We start from the raw sequence: 21563 nt of genomic DNA on the forward strand, positions 1-21563 counted from the left end.
AGAAACCTAACTATGACCCAGACCATGTTCCTGACCAGAACCCTACCCTAAAGCTAACCCTGATCCTGACTGTAATCATAACCCAGAATCTAAACGTAAAGTTGACCTTATCCTAAACATGACCCTAACCCTGACCCTGACACTGACCATAACACTGAACCTGACCCAAATCCTAACCCTGACCCTGACCCTTACTCTGACACTAACCCTAACCCTGACACTGACGGTGAGCCTGACCATAAACCTAACCTTGAACCTAACACTAATAATGACCCCTACCCTAAGTCTAACGATATTCCAGACCCTGCAATGTCTAACCCTAACCCTGACACTAACTCTAACCCTGACATTAACTCAAACCCTAAAACTAGCCGAAAACCCTGATAATAACCCTGACTGTGAGCATGACCTACCTAACCAGCACGGACACTCACGCTGACCCCGACCATGAGCCAGACCAGAACACTAAACTAAACCAAAGCCTAACGCCGACCCTGATTTGGACCCTGCACTTAAACCTAACCCTGACCTTACACTAACCGTGATTAAGACCCAAACCGAGAGCCTGACCCTGACAAAATCTTGACCCTAACCCTAAACCTGACCTTGACTGTGAGACTGAACCTAAAAAAAACAATAAATGTAACCCTAAACGCTGACCCTAATACGGACCCAGAAACTAAAACTAACGCTGACCCTAAAGGTAAAACTAAACCCTACCCTAACCCAAACACTAACCCTGACCCTAACACAGTCTAACACTAACCCTAACCATAATGCTACTTCTAACACTAACCCTAACACCAAACCCTAACCTTACCTGATCCTAACACTGACCTAACCCAAACCCTAATGCTAACCCTAACCCTGACCCAAACATAACTATCATCCTGACAAGAACCATGACCCTTAACCAAAACCTGACCCTGACCAAAACTCTAACCCTGACCCTGACCTTCACCCTGACCCTGACCCTAACCCTAAGCCAGACCCAGTCCTAAGCCTGACCGTAAACCTAACCCTACACTAACCCTAAACCGAACTCTGACCCTGATCGTGAGCCTGACCAGAACCCTAACCCAAAGCTAAACATGATCCTGACTATAATCATAACCCAGAATATAAACGTAAAGCTGACCTTATCCTAACCATAACCCTAAACCTGACCTTGACCCTGACGCTAACACTGAACCTGACCCTAATCCTAACCCTGACCCTGACCCTTACTCTGACACAAACCCTAACCCTGACACTGACTGTGAGCCTGACCATAAACCAAACCCTAACCTAACCCTAACCCTGACTCCTACCTTAAGCCTAATGATAACCCTGACCCTAACAATGTCGAACCCTAACCCTGACACTCACTCTAACCCTAACATTAACCCTAACCCTAAATCTCACTGAAAAACCTGCCCCTGAGCCTGACTGTGAACCTGACCCAAACCTAATCAGCCCTGATCCTCACCATGATCCTGATCATGAGCCAGACCCGAACCCAAAACTAAATCAAAGCCTAACGCTGACACTGATTCGGACCATGAACTTAAAACTAACCCAAACCTTACACTAAACCTGACTCAGACCCTAACCGAGAGTTTGACCCTGACCTAAACGTGACCCAAACCCGAACCCTGACCTTGACTGTGAGCCTGAACCTAAACCTAACCCTAAATGTAACCCTAAACCCTGACCCTTATATGGACCCAGAACCTAAAACTAAAGCTGACCCTAACGGTAAAACTAAACCCTACCCTAACCCAAAACCTAACCCTGACACTAACTCAGTCTAATGCTAACCCTAACCATAACCCTACTTCTAACACTAACACTAACACTAACACCAAACACTAACCTTAACCTGAACCTAACCCTGACCCTAACACTAACCCTAATCCTGACCCAAACATAACCCTTATCCTGACACGAACCTTACCTCTAAGTCAAAACCTGACCCTGTTCCAAAATCAGACCCTGTCCCTGAACTTCACCCTGACCCAGACACTGACCCTGACACTAAACCTAACACTCACCCTAACACTAACCCAGAACCTGACCCTCACACTAACCCTGACCCTGACTGTGAGCCAGACCCTAAGACTAACCATAAACGTAAAGCTGACCCTGACCCTAACACGGGCCATGACCAGAAACCTAACGCTGACTTTAACCCTAACACAAACCCCTAACCATAACCCTGACCCTGACCCAAACCCTGTCTAAACCTAACTCTCAACCTAACTGTAACCCTACCCCTAACCCTCCCATGAGGTTTGCCTGGAAGATGAGAGCTCCTCAGATCATTGGGGAGAGCTACTCACCCCATCCCATGTGGGGACATAACCTCGGACATCACAAGACAGATAGAGGCATATGTGTTTGAGCGCTCCCATAACACACACACACACACACACACACACACACACACACACACCCATCTCTGCCCAGCGAGGGGTCAGAGGTGGACACCAAGGGAAAATGGTGGGTAAAAAGGGGAAAAGAAGAAAAAGGCTGGAGACAGCTCAGCCATGGGGTCAGTGGCATCATACCTCCTGGCCAGGACCAATATCCAAAGCGTGGGGAGTGGAGACAGGACGAGCTGATGGTCAAGGGGTTCCCAAGGGGCCCAAGGGCTTTGCAAGGGCACAGGGTGGGGACAGTATCTGGGGTCTGGTGTCCATCACCACCCTGGACTACTGGAAGTAGGAAGAGGTAACCACCCTGTGTGGACAGAGCTACAACACCGAAGGCCTCCCCTTACTCTTCTATCAATGGGGCCATAGAGACAGGGTGTCCCTAGTCTCCCACAGGCTTGTAAAAGAGCCTGTTGGCCTTGAATCTCTATCCGAGACCCACTGTACTCCCAGTCTTGGGTACATGCTTTCTACTCCCTCGAAGTCCTTCTGAGCAGAAGACAGACTGGAGGCTCGGGGGGCTGACATAGTGAGCTTGCAAAATGTGGCAGAGCACTAGGCCCCCGACCGGGGACCAAGGTCAGGACACTCTTTGTTGCAGCTTCAGGGTCCACATTGGGAAGAGGTTCCAGAGTCCGTGCTCTGCTCAGGGTGAGAAGGCCTTACTTACCAAGGAACCAAGCACCAGCACAGGAGAGGGAAACAGGGACAAGGGAGACAACGGCGGTTTCGTCCATCACCCCTGGAGCCCACAGATCCTGCTCCTGTGAGACACACCGAAACAGAGACAGACCCTGACACAGAGACAAAGACAAAGACAAAGACAGAGATAGACATTGAACACAGGAAGAAAAGAACCAACAGAAGTGCCAGATGTTCCTCCATCAGGTTGGAAATGACAGCCAAACATTTGGTGCCCTTATCTGTCCCAAGGGCCATCCCTCCTAGGAGGACGGATGCAGGAATGCCCGCGGACCACTATGGGGGCTGGCCAGTACATCGGCGCAGACCAGGCCCTTGGACCTCAACCTAATGGAAGTCCCGGGAAGTCTGCGTCCACAAGGTCAGAAACCATGTACTGCAAGATTGCAACGGGGGATGGGATACAGGGAGGAGGAGGGTGGTTTTGCTGGATCCCAGTGGAGATCCAGGCCTCTCTGGGCTATAATCCATTCCCCCACCCATCACCAAGCACAGCAGTGCCTTGCCAAATGTGTGCACCAGACTCCTGGGAGAGCGGGAATGGAACGCATGGAAAGGGCCTACCCTGGTGGTATCCCTTGAAGAAGAAGCCAGAACACCCCCAGAGTGCAGACGGGGAGACTGAGGAGGCCCTGAGAGTCACAGGATGTGTCCGGGCTCATAGTCCTGGACAGGAGCAGGAACCCGGTCAAACCCCAGCTCTGTTCTGTCCCAGCGGAGACAACAGCTGCACCCAGGCCTCCCAGGGGTTGGGGGGAGGCTGTGTGTGGGTCACTGGATGGAGAGGGCATGGGGTGGAGTATGAGACCTGAGCAGCTGGTGTAGAGGCGCCCTCAGGGAGCTCTTGATGGGAGCAGGAAGTCCGGTAAGGAGCCCCCAGGCAGTGGTGACCTTACTTCCCTGATGACAGAGCCCAACGGAATTGGAACACACATATCCAGGCACCCACATTCCAGTGAAAACCACCCTGCCCAGCTCATTTCTGGGCACAGCCTGAAGGAAGCGACATGTTTTTGTGCTGTCTTCCGAAGCCCAGAGAATGCAGGCAGAGGAGAGCTCGCCCGCCAGACAAGTCCCCTCACTGGGAAGGTCATGTCAGGCCTCCCTGACGCCTGTGGCTGTATTGGCAAAAAGAATCGCATGGGGAAACCGAGGGGTTCAGAGTCAGAGTCCAAAACCATCTGATTGAACCCTGTAGCCCTAGGTCTCCTCCCCGTGTGTGTGTGTGTGTAAAGAGAGATCATCGTAGGTGGAGATGTCCCAAGCAGGAGCAGGCTTATGAGGGGGTCCAATACCTGGTTGGCAGGTCATGTTCATGCCCCAGGTTAAGGCAGGCTAGCTGGGAGCGCGTGTGCCGCTGCCCCCTTTTGCCCAATGTTTATCCTGAGACCCTACAGGGACTGGTCAATGACCCAGGTGCGGGGCTAACCCAGACACTAAACCCTGACCCAGACCCAGACCCTGATCCTGATTCTGACTGTGAGTCTAAACCAAAAACTAACACTAGCCCTGACCATGACTATGACCCTGACCGAGATCCTGACACAAACCCTAATCCTAAAACTAAGCCTGATGCTGACACTGATCCAGACCCTGATCCTAAACCTAACCTGAGCTACTCTAACCCTGACTCATCACTAACCGTGACACTGACTCTAACTTTAATCATAACCCTGACCTTAACCAAATCCTGACCCTAAACCTTACACTGACCGTACTTTGAGACTGACCTTAACCATAACCCTAAAGGAACCATAATCCTGACTTTAACAAGGACACTTAACCTAAACCTAACGCTGACCCTAACCCTAACACTAACCCCTACAAAATCCAACCCCTAACCCTGACACTATGCTGACCTTCAACCCAACCATGACCCTGACCCTAATCCTAATCCTGACCCAGTCCTATGCCTGACCCTAACCCTAAACCTGATCCTAACCCTAACCCTAACTCTGATCTAGATCGTGAGCCTGACCAGAACCCTAACCCAAAGCTAACCATGATCCTGACTATAATCATAACCCAGAATATAAACGCAAAGGTGAACTTATCCTAACCATGGCCCTAACCCTGACCTTGACCCTGACCCTTACACTGAACCTGACCCTAATCCTAACCCTGACCCTGGCCCTTACTCTGACACAAACCTCACCGTGACACTGACTGTGAGCCTGACCATAAACCTAACCCTAACCTAACAATAACCCGGACCCCTACCTTAAGCCTCACGATAACCCTGACCCTAACAATGTCTAACCCTAACCCTGACACTCACTCTAACCCTAACATTAACCCTAACCCTAAATCACACCGAAAACCCTGACCCTGACCTGACTGTGAACCTGACCCAAACCTAACCAGCCCTGAACCTCACCATGACCCTGACCCTGAGCCAGATCCGTACCCAAACCTAAACCAAAGCCAAAGCTGACACGGATTCGGACCCTGAACATAAACCGAACCCTGACCTTACACTAACCCTGACTCAGACCCTAACCAAGAGTCTGACCCTGACCTAACCTTGACCCTAACCCGACCCTGACTTTGTCTGTGAGCCTGACTCTAAACCTAACCCTAAATGTAACCGTAAACCTGGACCCTTATACGGACCAAGAACCTAAAACTAATGCTGACCCTAGTGGTAAACTAAACCCTACCCTAATCCAAACCCTAAGAATGACACTAACACGGTCTAACGCTAACCCTAAAAATAACCCCACTTCTAACACTAACCCGAACACCAAACCCTAACCTTACCCTGAACCTAACCCTGACCCTAAACCTAACCCTAACCCTGACCCAAACATAACCCTCATCTTGACACGAACCTTGCCCCTAAATCAAAACCTGACCCTGACCCAAAATCTGACACTGTCCCTGACCTTCACCTGACCCTGACACTGACCCTGACCCTAAACCTAACCCTCACCCTAACACTGACCCAGAACCTGACCCTCACACTAACTCTGACCCTGACTGTGAGACAGACCCTAAATCTAACCATAAACGTAAAGCTGACCCTGAGCCTAACACGGGCCATGACCCGAAACCTAATGCTGAACCTAACCCAAACGCAAACCCCTAACCATAACCCTGACCCTGACCCAAACCCTGTCTAAACCTAACTCTCAACATAACTCTAACCCTACCCCTAACCAACCCAAGAGGTTTGCCTAGAGGATGAGACCTCTCAGATACATGGGGAGAGCTACTCACCCCATCCCATTTGGGGACATAACCTCGGACATCACAAGACAGATAGAGGCATATGTTTTTTTTTTTTTTCCACAATTTATTTATTTTCAGAAAACCAGTATTCATTATTTTTTTCACCACACCCAGTGCTCCATGCAAGCTGTGCCCTCTATAATACCTACCACCTGGTACCCCAACCTCCCACCCCCCGCCACTTCAAACCCCTCAGACTGTTTTTCAGAGTCCATAGTCTCTCATGGTTCACCTCCCCTTCCAATTTACCCAAATTCCCTACTACTCTCTAACACCCCTTGTCCTCCATGCTATTGGTTATGCTCCACAAATGAGTGAAACCATATGATAATTGACTCTCTCTGCTTGACTGATTTCACTCAGCATAATCTCTTCCAGTCCCGTCCATGTTGCTACAAAAGTTGGATATTCGTCCTTTCTGATGGAGGCATAATACTCCATAGTGTATATGGACCACATCTTCCTTATCCATTCATCCGTTGAAGGGCATCTTGGTTCTTTCCATAGTTTGGCGACTGTGGCCATTGCTGCTCTAAACATTGGGGTACAGATGGCCCTTCTTTTCACGACATCTGTATCTTTGGGGTAAATACCCAGGAGTGCAATTGCAGGGTCGTAGGGAAGCTCTATTTTTAATTTCTTGAGGAATCTCCACACTGTTCTCCAAAGAGGCTGCACCAACTTGCATTCCCACCAACAGTGGAAGAGGGTTCCCCTTTCTCCACATCCTCTCCAACACATGTTGTTTCCTGTTTTGTTAATTTTGGCCATTCTAACTGGTGTAAGGTGATATCTCAATGTGGTTTTAATTTGAATCTCCCTGAGGGCTAATGATGATGAGCATTTTTTCATGTGTCTGATAGCCATATGTATTTCTTGATTGGAGAAGTGTCTGTTCATATCTTCTGCCCATTTTTTGATGTGTTTGCCTGTTTCGTGTGGGTTGAGTTTGAGGAGTTCATTATAGATCCTGGATATCAACCTTTTGTCTGTACTGTCATTTGCAAATATCTTCTCCCATTCGTTGGGTTGCCTCTTTGTTTTTTTGACTGTTTCCCATTCAAGCTTTATTACAAAGCTGTGATCACCAAGACAGCATGGTACTGGCATAAAAACAGACACATAGACCAGTGGAACAGAGTAGAGAGCCCTGATATGGACCCTCAACTCTATGGTCAATTAATCTTCGACAAAACAGGAAAAAATATACAGTGGAAAAAAGACAGTCTCTTCAATAAATGGTGCTGGGAAAACTGGACAGCTATATGTAGAAGAATGAAACTCGACCATTCTCTTACACCGTACACAAAGATCAACTCAAAATGGATAAAAGACCTCAACGTGAGACAGGAATCTATCAGAATCCTAGAGGAGAACATAGGCAGTAATCTCTTCGATATCAGCCACAGCAACTTCTTTCAAGTTACGTCTCCAAAGGCAAAGGAAACAAAAGCGAAAATAAACTTCTGGGACTTCATCAAAATCAAAAGCTTCTGCACAGCAGAGGCATATGTTTTGAGCGCTCCCATGCACAAACACACAAACACACACACACAAACACACACAAACACACACCCCGCACTGCACAGCTAGGGGTCAGATGTGGACACCAAGGGAAAATGGTGGGTAAAAAGGGGGAAAGAAGAAAGAGGTTGGAGACAGCTAGGCCATGGGGTCAGGGGCATCAGGACTCCTGGCCAGGACCGAGATCCAAAGCATGGGGAGTGGAGACAGGACGAGCTGAAGGTCAAGGGGTCCCCAAGGGGCCCAAGGGCTTTGCAAGGGCACTAGGTGGGGACAGTGTCTGGGGTCTGGTGTCCATCACCACCCTAGACTACTGGAAGTAGGAAGAGGTAACCACCCTGTGTGGACAGAGCTACAACACCAAAGGCCTCCCCTTATTCTTCTATCAATGGGGCCATAGAGACAGGGTGTCCCTAGTCTCCCACAGGCTTGTAAAAGAGCCTGTTGGCCTTGAATCTCTATCCAAGACCCACTGTGCTTCCAGTCTTGGGTACATGCTTACTACACCCTCGAGGTCCTTCTGAGCAGAAGACAGCCTGGAGGCTCGGTCGGCTGACATTGTGAGCATGCAGAATGTGGAAGAGCACTAGGCCCCTGCCCTGGGGACCAAAGTCAGGACTCTCCTTGTTGCAGCTTCAGGGTCCACATTGGGAAGAGGTTCCAGAGTCCGTGCTCTGCTCAGGGTGAGAAGGCCTTTCTTACCAAGGAAGCAAGCACCAGCACAGGAGAGGGAAACAAGGACAAGGAAGACAACAGCGGTTTCGTCCAGAAGCCCTGGAGCCCAGAGACACTGCTCCTGTGAGACACACCAAAACAGAGACAGACCCTGACACAGAGACAAAGACAAAGACAAAGACAGAGACGGACACTGAACACAGGAGAGAAAGAACCAGCAGAAGTGCCAGAATTTCCTCCATCAGCTTGGAAATGACAGCCAAACATTTTGTCCCCTTATCAGTCCCACGGGCCATCCCTCCTAGGAGGACGGATGCGGGAATGCCCACGGACCACTTTAGGGGCTGGCCAGTACATGGGCGCAGACCAGGCCCTTGGACCTCAACCTAATGGAAGTCCCGGGAAATCTGTGTCCACAAGGTCAGAAGCCATGAACTGCAACGTTTCCATGGGGGATAGATACAGGCAGGAGGAGGGTGGTTTTGCTGGATCCCAGAGGAGATCCAGGCCTCTGTGGGTTATATTAGATACCGCTGCCCATCACCAAGGACACCCGTGCCTTGGCAAGTATGTTCACCCGACTCCTGGGAGAGCGGGAATGGAACTCATGGAGAGGGCCTACCCCTGATGGCATACCCTGAAGAAGAAGCCAGAACAACCCCAATGTGCGGACGGGGGAATGAGGAGGCCCAGAGAGTCACAGGATGTGTCGGGGCTCACAGTCCTGGGAAAGAGCAAGAACCCGGGCTAACCCCAGTTCTGTTACCTCCCAGCAGAGTCAACAGCTGCACCCAGGCCTCCCAGGGGTTGGGGGGAGGCTGTGTGTGGGTCACTGGATGGACAGGGCATGGGGTGGAGTGTGAGCCCTGAGCAGCTGGGTAGGGACGCCCTCAGGGAGTTCTGGATGGGAGCAGGAAGTCCGGTAAGGAGCCCCCAGGCAGTGGTGACCTTACTTCCCTGATGACAGAGCCCAACGGAATTGGAAGACACATATCGAGGAACCCACACTCCAGAGAAAACCACCCAGCCCAGCTCATTTCTGCGCACAGCCTGAAGGAAATGACATGTTCTTGTGCTGTCTACCAAAGCCCAGAGAATGCAGGCAGAGGAGGGCTCGCCCGCCAGACAAGTCCCCTCACTGGGCAGGTCATGTCAGACCACCCCGACGCCTCTGGCCATATTGGCAAAAAGAATCGCAAGGTGAAAGCGAGGGGCTCAGAGTCAGAGAGTCCCACACCTTCTGATTGACCCGTGTAGCCCTAGGTCTACTCTCCGTTTGTGAGTGTGTGTGTGTGTGCGTGTGTGTGTGTGCGTGTGTGTGTAATGAGAGCTCATCCGGTGTGGAGATGTCCAGAGTACGAGAAGGCTTATGAGGGGTCCCATGCGTGGTAGGCAGGTCATGTTCATGCCCAAGGTTAAGGAAGGCTAGCTGGGCGCGGGTGTGCCACTGCACCCTTTTGCCCAGGGTTTATCATGTGACCCTGAAGGGACTTTTCAATGACCCAGCTGCGGGGCTAACCCTAACACTAACCCCTGACCCTAACTCTGACTGTGAGCATGACCCAAAACCTAACCCTAGCCCTGACCCTGACTCTGACCATGACCGAGATCCTGACCCAAACCCTAATCCTAAATCTAAGCCTGATGCTGACCCTGAACCAGACGCTGATCCTAAAGTTAACCTGACCTACTCTAACCCTGACTCATCCCTAACCGTGACCCTGACTCTCACCATAATCAGACCATAATAACCCTGACCCTAACCAAATCATGGCCCTAACCCTAACACTGACCGTACTTTGAGCCTGACTTTATACATAACACTAAAGTTAACTCTAACCCTGACCCTAATAAGGACCCTTAACCTAAACCTAATGCTGACCCTAACCCGAACACTAACCCCCACCCAATCCAACCCCTAACCCTGACACTATGCTGTCTAACCCTAAAACTAAACATAACCCTACTTCTAACCCTAACCCTAACCAAAAACTCAAACCGTTACCCTGAAACAAACCCTGACCATGAAACGAAATTTGACCCTAAAACAAAGCGTGACCCTGACACTAAATTGTCTCTGGCTCTGAACTTCACTTTGACCCTGATCCTGAACCTGACTCTAAACCTAACCCTGACCCTAACACTGACCCAAAACTAATCCTGCCCCTGCCGAGAACCTGGACCCAAAACCGAAGCCTCAATCTGACTCTAAATTGGACCCTGTCCCTGACCTTCACCCTGACCCTGACCCTGACCCTATTCCTAAGCCTGACCCAGTCCTATGTCTGACCCTAACCCTAACCCTGACCCTAACCCTAACCCTAACTCAGACATAGACCGTGAACCTGACCAGTACCCTAAACCAAAGCGATCCATGATCCTGACTATAATCATAACCCAGAATCTAAACGTAAAGCTGACCTTATCCTAACCATGACCCTAACCCTGACCTTGACCCTGACCCTAACTCTGATCCTGACCCTAATCCTAACCCTGACCCTGACCCTTACTCTGACACAAACCTCACCCTGACACTGACTGAGAGCCTGACCATAAACCTAACCCTAACCTAACCCTAACCCTGACCCCTACCTTAAGCCTAACGATAACCCTGACTGTAACAATATCTAACCCTAACCCTGACCCTCACTCTAACCTTAACATTAACCCTAACCCTAAATCTCACCAAAAACTCTGATCCTGACCCTAAATGTGAACCAGACCCAAACCTAACCATCCCTGAACCTCACCATGACCCTGACCATGAGCCAGACCCGACCCTAACCTAAACCAAAGACTAATGCTGACACTGATTCGGACCCTGAACTTAAACCTAACCCTGACCTTACACTAAACCTGACTCAGACCCTAAGCGAGTATCTGACCCTGACCTAACCTTGACCCTAACCCGAACCCTGTCCTTGACTGTGAGCCTGACCCTAAACCTAACGCTAAATGTAACCCTAAACCCTGACCCCTATATGAACTCAGAACCTAAAACTAATGCTGACCCTAATGGTAAAACTAAAACCTACCCTAACCCAAACCCTAACCCTGACCCAAAAACAGTCTAACACTAACCCTAACCATAACCCTATTTCTAAAGCTAACCCTAACACCAAACCCTAACCTTACCCTGAACCTAACCCTGACCCTAACCTTAACCCTAACCCTAACCCTGACCCAAAAATAGCCTCATCCTGACACGAACCTTGCCTCTAAACCAAAACCTGACCCTGACCCAAAATCTGACCCTGTCCCTGACCTTCATCTGACCCATACACTGAACCTTACCCTGACCTTGACTGTGAGCCTGACCCAAAACCTAACCCTAGCCCTGACCCTGACTCTGACCCTGACCGAGATCCTGACCCAAACCCTAAGCCTAAAACTAAGCCTGATGCTGACCCTGATAAAGACCCTGATCCTAAACCTAACCTGACTTACTCTAACCCTGACTCATCCCTAACCGTGACCCTGACTCTGACCCTAATCATAACCGTGACCCTAACCAAATCCTGGCCCTAACCCTAACACTGACCGTACTTTGAGCCTGACCTTATCCATAACACTAAAGGTAACCCTAACCCTGACCCTAATAAGGACCCTTAACCTAATCCTAACGCTGACCCTAACCCTAACACTAACCCCTACCTAATCCAACCCCTAACCCTGACACTATGCTGTCTAACCCTAAAACTAAACATAACCCTACTGCTAACCCTAACCCTAACCAAATACTAAAACCATTACCCTGAAACAAACCCTGACCCTGAAATGAAATTTGACCCTAAAACAAAGCGTGACCCTGACACTAAATTGTCTCTGGCTCTGAACTTCACTTTGACTCCGATCCTGACCCTGACTCTAAACCTAACCCTGACCCTAACACTGACCCAAAACTAATCCTGCCCCTGCCGAGAACCTGGACCCGAAACCGAAGCCTCAATCTGACTCTAAATTGGACCCTGTCCCTGACCTTCACCCTGACCCTGACCCTGACCCTATTCCTAAGCCTGACCCAGTCCTAAGCCTGACCCTAAACCTAACCCTGACCCTAACCCTAACCCTAACTCAGACATAGACCGTGAACCTGACCAGTACCCTAAACCAAAGCGATCCATGATCCTGACTATAATCATAACCCAGAATCTAAACGTAAAGCTGACCTTATCCTAACCATGACCCTAACCCTGACCTTGACCCTGACCCTAACTCTGATCCTGACCCTAATCCTAACCCTGACCCTGACCCTTACTCTGACACAAACCTCACCCTGACACTGACTGAGAGCCTGACCATAAACCTAACCCTAACCTAACCCTAACCCTGACCCCTACCTTAAGCCTAACGATAACCCTGACTGTAACAATATCTAACCCTAACCCTGACCCTCACTCTAACCTTAACATTAACCCTAACCCTAAATCTCACCAAAAACTCTGATCCTGACCCTAAATGTGAACCAGACCCAAACCTAACCATCCCTGAACCTCACCATGACCCTGACCATGAGCCAGACCCGACCCTAACCTAAACCAAAGACTAATGCTGACACTGATTCGGACCCTGAACTTAAACCTAACCCTGACCTTACACTAAACCTGACTCAGACCCTAAGCGAGTATCTGACCCTGACCTAACCTTGACCCTAACCCGAACCCTGTCCTTGACTGTGAGCCTGACCCTAAACCTAACGCTAAATGTAACCCTAAACCCTGACCCCTATATGAACTCAGAACCTAAAACTAATGCTGACCCTAATGGTAAAACTAAAACCTACCCTAACCCAAACCCTAACCCTGACCCAAAAACAGTCTAACACTAACCCTAACCATAACCCTATTTCTAAAGCTAACCCTAACACCAAACCCTAACCTTACCCTGAACCTAACCCTGACCCTAACCTTAACCCTAACCCTAACCCTGACCCAAAAATAGCCTCATCCTGACACGAACCTTGCCTCTAAACCAAAACCTGACCCTGACCCAAAATCTGACCCTGTCCCTGACCTTCATCTGACCCATACACTGAACCTTACCCTGACCTTGACTGTGAGCCTGACCCAAAACCTAACCCTAGCCCTGACCCTGACTCTGACCCTGACCGAGATCCTGACCCAAACCCTAAGCCTAAAACTAAGCCTGATGCTGACCCTGATAAAGACCCTGATCCTAAACCTAACCTGACTTACTCTAACCCTGACTCATCCCTAACCGTGACCCTGACTCTGACCCTAATCATAACCGTGACCCTAACCAAATCCTGGCCCTAACCCTAACACTGACCGTACTTTGAGCCTGACCTTATCCATAACACTAAAGGTAACCCTAACCCTGACCCTAATAAGGACCCTTAACCTAATCCTAACGCTGACCCTAACTCTAACACTAACCCCTACCTAATCCAACCCCTAACCCTGACACTATGCTGTCTAACCCTAAAACTAAACATAACCCTACTGCTAACCCTAACCCTAACCAAATACTAAAACCATTACCCTGAAACAAACCCTGACCCTGAAATGAAATTTGACCCTAAAACAAAGCGTGACCCTGACACTAAATTGTCTCTGGCTCTGAACTTCACTTTGACTCCGATCCTGACCCTGACTCTAAACCTAACCCTGACCCTAACACTGACCCAAAACTAATCCTGCCCCTGCCGAGAACCTGGACCCGAAACCGAAGCCTCAATCTGACTCTAAATTGGACCCTGTCCCTGACCTTCACCCTGACCCTGACCCTGACCCTATTCCTAAGCCTGACCCAGTCCTAAGCCTGACCCTAAACCTAACCCTGACCCTAACCCTAACCCTAACTCAGACATAGACCGTGAACCTGACCAGTACCCTAAACCAAAGCGATCCATGATCCTGACTATAATCATAACCCAGAATCTAAACGTAAAGCTGACCTTATCCTAATCATGACCCTAACCCTGACCTTGACCCTGACCCTAACTCTGATCCTGACCCTAATCCTAACCCTGACCCTGACCCTTACTCTGACACAAACCTCACCCTGACACTGACTGAGAGCCTGACCATAAACCTAACCCTAACCTAACCCTAACCCTGACCCCTACCTTAAGCCTAACGATAACCCTGACTGTATCAATATCTAACCCTAACCCTGACCCTCACTCTAACCTTAACATTAACCCTAACCCTAAATCTCACCAAAAACTCTGATCCTGACCCTAAATGTGAACCAGACCCAAACCTAACCATCCCTGAACCTCACCATGACCCTGACCATGAGCCAGACCCGACCCTAACCTAAACCAAAGACTAATGCTGACACTGATTCGGACCCTGAACTTAAACCTAACCCTGACCTTACACTAAACCTGACTCAGACCCTAAGCGAGTATCTGACCCTGACCTAACCTTGACCCTAACCCGAACCCTGTCCTTGACTGTGAGCCTGACCCTAAACCTAACGCTAAATGTAACCCTAAACCGTGACCCCTATATGAACTCAGAACCTAAAACTAATGCTGACCCTAATGGTAAAACTAAAACCTACCCTAACCCAAACCCTAACCCTGACCCAAAAACAGTCTAACACTAACCCTAACCATAACCCTATTTCTAAAGCTAACCCTAACACCAAACCCTAACCTTACCCTGAACCTAACCCTGACCCTAACCTTAACCCTAACCCTAACCCTGACCCAAATATAACCTCATCCTGACACGAACCTTGCCCCTAAACCAAAACCTGACCCTGACCCAAAATCTGACCCTGTCCCTGACCTTCATCTGACCCATACACTGAACCTTACCCTGACCTTGACTGTGAGCCTGACCCAAAACCTAACCCTAGCCCTGACCCTGACTCTGACCCTGACCGAGATCCTGACCCAAACCCTAAGCCTAAAACTAAGCCTGATGCTGACACTGATAAAGACCCTGATCCTAAACCTAACATGACCTACTCTATCCCTGACTCATCCCTAACCGTGACCCTGACTCTGACCCTAATCATAACCCTGACCCTACTAAATCCTGACCCTAACCCTAACACTGACCGAACTTTGAGCCTGACCTTAACCGTAACCCTAAAGTTAACTCTAACCCTGACCCTAATAAGGACCCTTAACCTAAACCTAACGCTGACCCTAACCCTAACACTAACCCCTACCCAATTCAACCCCTAACCCTGACACTATGCTGTCTAACCCTAAAACTAAACTTAACCCATCTGCTAAGCCTAACCCCCCAAAAAACTCAAAGCATTCCCCTGAAACAAACCCTCACCCTGAACCGTAATTTGACCCTAAAACTAAGCCTGACCCAGACCCTAAACTGACTGGTCCTGACCTTCACTTTGACTCTGAACCTGACCCTGACTCTAAACCTAACCCTGACCCTAACACTGACCCAAAATTAACCATGTCCCTGTCCTGAACCTGGACCCGAAACCAAAGGCTCACCTTGACCCATAATCGGACCCTGGACCTGACCTTCAACTGACCCTGACCCTGACCCTAATCCTAAGCCTGACCCAGTACTAAGTGTGACCCTAACCCTAATCCTGACCCCTACCTTAAGCCTAAATTTAACCCTGACCCTAACAATGTCTAACCATAACCCTGACCCTCACTCTAACCCTAACATTAATCCTAACACTAAATCTCACCGATAGCCCTGACTCTGACCCTGAATGTGAACGTGACCCAAACCTAACCAGCCCTGAACTTCAACATGACCCTGACCATGATCCAGACGCGACCCTAAGCTAAACGAAAGCCTAACGCTGACACTGATTCGGACCCTGAACTTAAACTTAATCCTGACCTTACACTAACCCTGACTCAGACCCTAAACGAGAGTCTGAACAAGACTTAAACTTGACCCTAACCCGAACCCTGACCTTGACTGTGAGACTGACCCTAAAACTAACCATAAATGTAACCCTAAACCCTGACCCTTCTACGGACCCAGGACCTAAAATTAATGCTGACCCTAATGGTAAAACTAAAACGTACCCTAACCCAAATCCTAACCCTGACCCTAACACCGTCTAAAGCTAACCCTAACCATAACTCTACTTCTAACACTAACCCGAACACCAAACCCTAACCTTACCCTGAACCTAACCCTGACCCTAACCCTAACCCTAACCCTGACCCAAACATAACCCTCATCCTGACACGAACCTTGCCCCTAAACCAAAACCTGACACTGACCCAAAATCTGACACTGTCCCTGACCTTCACCTGACCCTGACACTGACCCTGACCCTAAACCCAACCCTCACACTAACACTGAACCAGAACTTGACCTTCACACTAATCCTGAACCTGACTGTGAGCCAGACCCTAAATCTAACTATAAACATAAAGCTGACCCTGACCCTAACACGGGCCATGACAAGAAACCCTAACCCTAACACAAACCCATAACCTTAACCCAGACCCTGAACCAAACCCTGTCTAACTCTAACTCTCAAACTAACTCTACCCTACCCCTAACCCTCCCATGCGGTTTGCCTGGAGGATGAGAGCTCCTCAGATCCTTGGGGAGAGCTACTCACCCCATCCCATGTGGGGGCATAACCTCGGACATCACCAGACAGATAGAGGCATATGTGTTTGTGTTTGAGCACTCCCATGCACAGACACACACACACACACACACACACACACACACACACCGCTAAGCACAGTTAGGCATCAGAGGTGGACACCAAGGGAAAATGGTGGGTAAAAAGGGTGAAAGAAGAAAGAGGTTGGAGACAGCTCGGCCATGGGGTTATGGGCATCAGGACTCTTGGCCAGGAACGAGATCCAAAGCATGGGGAGTGGAGACAGGACAAGATGATGGTCAAGGCATCCCCAAGGGGCCCAAGGGCTTTGCAAGGGCACTGGGTGGGGACAGTGTCTGGGGTCTGGTGTCCATCACCACCCTGGACTACTGGAAGTAGGAAGAGGTAACCACACTGTGTGGACAGAGCTACAACACCGAAGGCCTCCCCTTACTCTTCTATCAATGGGGCCATAGAGACAGGGTGTCCCTAGTCTCCCACAGGCTTGTAGAAGAGTGTGTTGTCCTTGAATCTCTATCTGAGATGCACTCTGCTCCCAGTCTTGGGTACATGCTTTCTACTCCCTCGAGGTCCTTCTGAGCAGAAGACAGCCTGGAGGCTCGGGGGGCTGACATTGTGAGCTTGCAGAATGTGGCAGAGCACTAGGCCCCTGGCCTGGGGACCAAGGTCAGGACACTCCTTGTTGCAGTTTCAACGTCTCCATAGGGAAGAGGTTCCAGTGTCCGTGCTCTGCTCAGGGTGAGAAGGCCTTACTTACCAAGGAACCAAGCACCAGCACAGGAGAGGGAAACAGGGACAAGGGAGACAACGGCGGTTTCATCCATTAGCCCTGGAGCCCACAGATCCTGCTCCTGTGAGACACACCAAAACAGAGACAGACCCTGACACGGAGACAAAGACAAAGACAGAGACAGAGACAGAGACACACAGTGAACACAGGAGAGAAAGAACCAGCAGAAGTGCCAGACTTTCCTCCATCAGTTTGGAAATGACAGCCAAACATTTTGTGCCCTTATCTGTCCCACGGGCCATCCCTCCTAGGAGGACGGATGCGGGAATGCCCGCGGACCACTATGGGGGCTGGCCAGTACATGGGCGCAGACGAGGCCCTTAGACCTCAACCTAATGAAAGTCCCGGTTAGTCTGTGTCAACAAGTTCAGAAGCCATGCACTGCAATCTTGCCATGGGGGATGGGATACAGGCAGCAGGAGGGTGGTTTTGCTGGATCCCAGCAGAGATCCAGGCCTCTGTGGGCTATATTCCATTCACCCTCTCATCACCAAGCACACCCGTGCGTGCCAAATGTGTGAACCAGACTCCTGGGAGAGCGAAGATGGAACGCATGGAGAGGGCCTACCCCTGATGGCATCCCCTGAAGAAGAAGGCAGAACACCCCCAATTTGCAGATGGGGAGACTGAGGAGATCCTGAGAGTCACAGGATGTGTCCGGGCTCACAGTCCTGGGCAGGAGCAGGAACCCGGTCTAACCCCAGCTCAGTTCCCTCCCAGCGGAGACAATATCTCCACCCAGGCCTCCCAGGTTTTGGGGGGAGGCTGTGTGTGGGTCACTGGATGGACAGGTTATGGGGTGGAGTGTCAGCCCTGAGCAGCTGGGGTAAGGGCGCCCTCACAGAGCTCTGGATGGGAGCAGGAAGTCCGGTAAGGAGCCCCCAGGCAGTGGTGACCTTACTTCCCTGACGACAGAGCCCAACGGTTTTGGAACCCACGTATCCAGGCATCCACATTCCAGAGAAAACCACCCTGCCCAGCTCATTTCTGGGCACAGCCTGAAGGAAGCGACATGTTCTTGTGCTGTCTACCGAAGCCCAGAGAATGCAGGCAGAGGAGAGCTTGCCCGCCAGACAAGTCCCCTCACTGGGCAGGTCATGTCAGGCCTCCCTGACGCCTCTGGCCGTATTGGCAAAAAGAATCGCAAGGTGAAACTGAGGGGTTCAGGGTCAGAGTTCCAAACCTTCTGATTGACCTGTGTAGCCCTAGGTTTCCTCCCCGTGTGTGTGGGTGTGTGTGGGGGGTGTTATCCTAAGACCCTGAAGGGACTGGTCAATGACCCAGGTGCGGGACTAACACTAACAGTAACCAGTGACTCTGACCCTGTCCCTGACCCTGACCCTGACTGTGAGCCTGATCAAAAACCTAACCCTAGCCCTGACCCTGACTCTGACACTGACCGAGATCCTGACCCAAACCCTAATCCTAAATCTAAGCCTGATGCTGACCCTCATCCAGACCCTGATCCTAAATCTAACCTGAACTACTCAAACCCTGACTAATCCCTAACCATGACCATGACTCTGACCCTAATCATAACCCTGACCATAACCAAATCCTGACCCTAACCCTAACACTGACCGTATTTTGAGCCTGAACTTAAACGTAATCCTAACGGTAACCCTAACCTGACCCTAATAAGGAAACTTAACCTAAACCTAACGCTGACCCTAACTCTAACACGAACACCTACCCAATCCAACACCGAACCCTGACACTATGCTGTCTAACCCTAAAACTAACTAACTGACTATAATCATATCCCAGAATATAAACGTAAAGCTGACCTTATCCTAACCATGATTCCAACCCTGACATTGACCCTGACCCTAACACTGAACCTGACCCTAATCCTAACCCTGACCCTTACTCTGACACTAACCCTAACCCTGACACTGACTGTGAGCCTGACCATAAACTTAAAACTAACATAATCCTAACCCTGACCACTACCTTAAGCCTAACGATAACCCTGACCCTAACAATGTCTAAACCTAACCATGACCCTCACTCTAACCCTAAAGTTAACCTTAACCCTATCTCACCAAAAACCCTGACCCAGACCCTGACTATGAACCTGACCCAAACATAACCAGCCCTGAACCTCACCATGACCTTGACCATGAGCCATTCCGACCCTATCCAAAACCAAAGCCTAACGCTGACACTGATTCGGACCCTGAACTTAAACCTAAAACTGACCTTACACTAACCCTGACTCAGACCCTAACCGAGAGTCTGACCCTGACTTAACCTTGACCCTAACCCGAACCCTGACATTGCCTGTGAGCCTGACCCTAAACATAACGCTAAATGTAACCCTAAACCCTGACCCTTATACGAACCCAGAACCTAAAACTAATGCTGACCCTAATGGTAAAACTAAATCCTACCCTAACACAAAGCCTAACCCTGACCCTAACACAGTTTAACACTAACCCTAACCATAACCCTACTTCTAACACTATCCCTAACACCAAACCCTAACCTTATGCTGAACCTAACCCTGACCCTAACCCTAACCCTAACCCTGACCTAAACATAACCCTCATCCTGACACGAAACTTGCCCGTAAACCAAAACCTGACCCTGACCCAAAATCAGACCCTGTCCCTGAACTTCACCTGACCCTGACACTGACCCTGACCCTAAACCTAACCCTCACCCTAACACTGACCCAGAACCTGACCCTCACACTAACCCTGACCCTGACTGTAAGCCAGACCCTAAATCTAACCATAAACATAAAGCTGACCCGGACCCTAACACGGGCCATGACGCGAAACGTAATGCTGACCCTAACCCTAACACAAACCCCTAACCCTAACCCTGACCCTGACCCAAAACCTGCCTAAACCTAACTCTCAACCTAACACTAACCAGACCCCTAACCCTCCCATGAGGTTTTCCTGGAGGATGAGAGCTCCTCAGATCTTTGGGTTGAGCTACTCACCCATCCCATGTGGGGACATAACCTCCGACATCACCAGACAGATAGAGGCGTGTTTGAGCGCTCTGGTCTTACCCCAGCTCTGTTCCCTCCAGCGGGGACAACAGCTGCACCTAGTCCTCCCAGGGGTTGTGGGGAGGCTGTGTGTGGGTCACTGGATAGACAGGGCATGGGGTGGAGTGACAGCCCTGAGTAGCTGCGGTGGGGGCGCCCTCAAGGAGCTCTGAATGGGAGCAGGAAGTCCGGTAAGAAGCACACAGGAAGTGGTGACCTTACTTTCCTGATGACAGAGCCCAACGGAATTGGAACGAACGTATCCAGGCACCCACATTCCAGAGAAAACCACCCTGCCCAGCTCATTTCTGGGCACAACCTGAAGGAAGCAACATGTTCTTGTGCTGTCTACCGGAGCCCAGAGAATGCAGGCAGAGAAGAGCTTGCCCGCCAGACAAGTCCCCTCTCTGGGCAGGTCATGTCAGGCCTCCCTGACTCCTCCAGCCGTATTGGCAAAAAGAATCAATAGGTGAAACCAAGGGGTTCAGAGTCAGAGCACCAACCCTTCTGATTGACCCGCGTAGACCTAGTTCTCATCCCCGTGTGTGTGTGTGTGTGTGTGTGTGTGTGTGTGTAAAGAGAGCTCATCGAGGGTGGAGATGCCCCGAACAGGACCAGGCATATGAGGTGTCCGATGCCTGGTTGGCAGGTCATGTTCACGCCCCAA

Source organism: Neovison vison, chromosome 7 (genome assembly GCF_020171115.1).
Source record: "Neovison vison isolate M4711 chromosome 7, ASM_NN_V1, whole genome shotgun sequence".
Lineage (NCBI taxonomy): Eukaryota > Metazoa > Chordata > Mammalia > Carnivora > Mustelidae > Neogale > Neogale vison.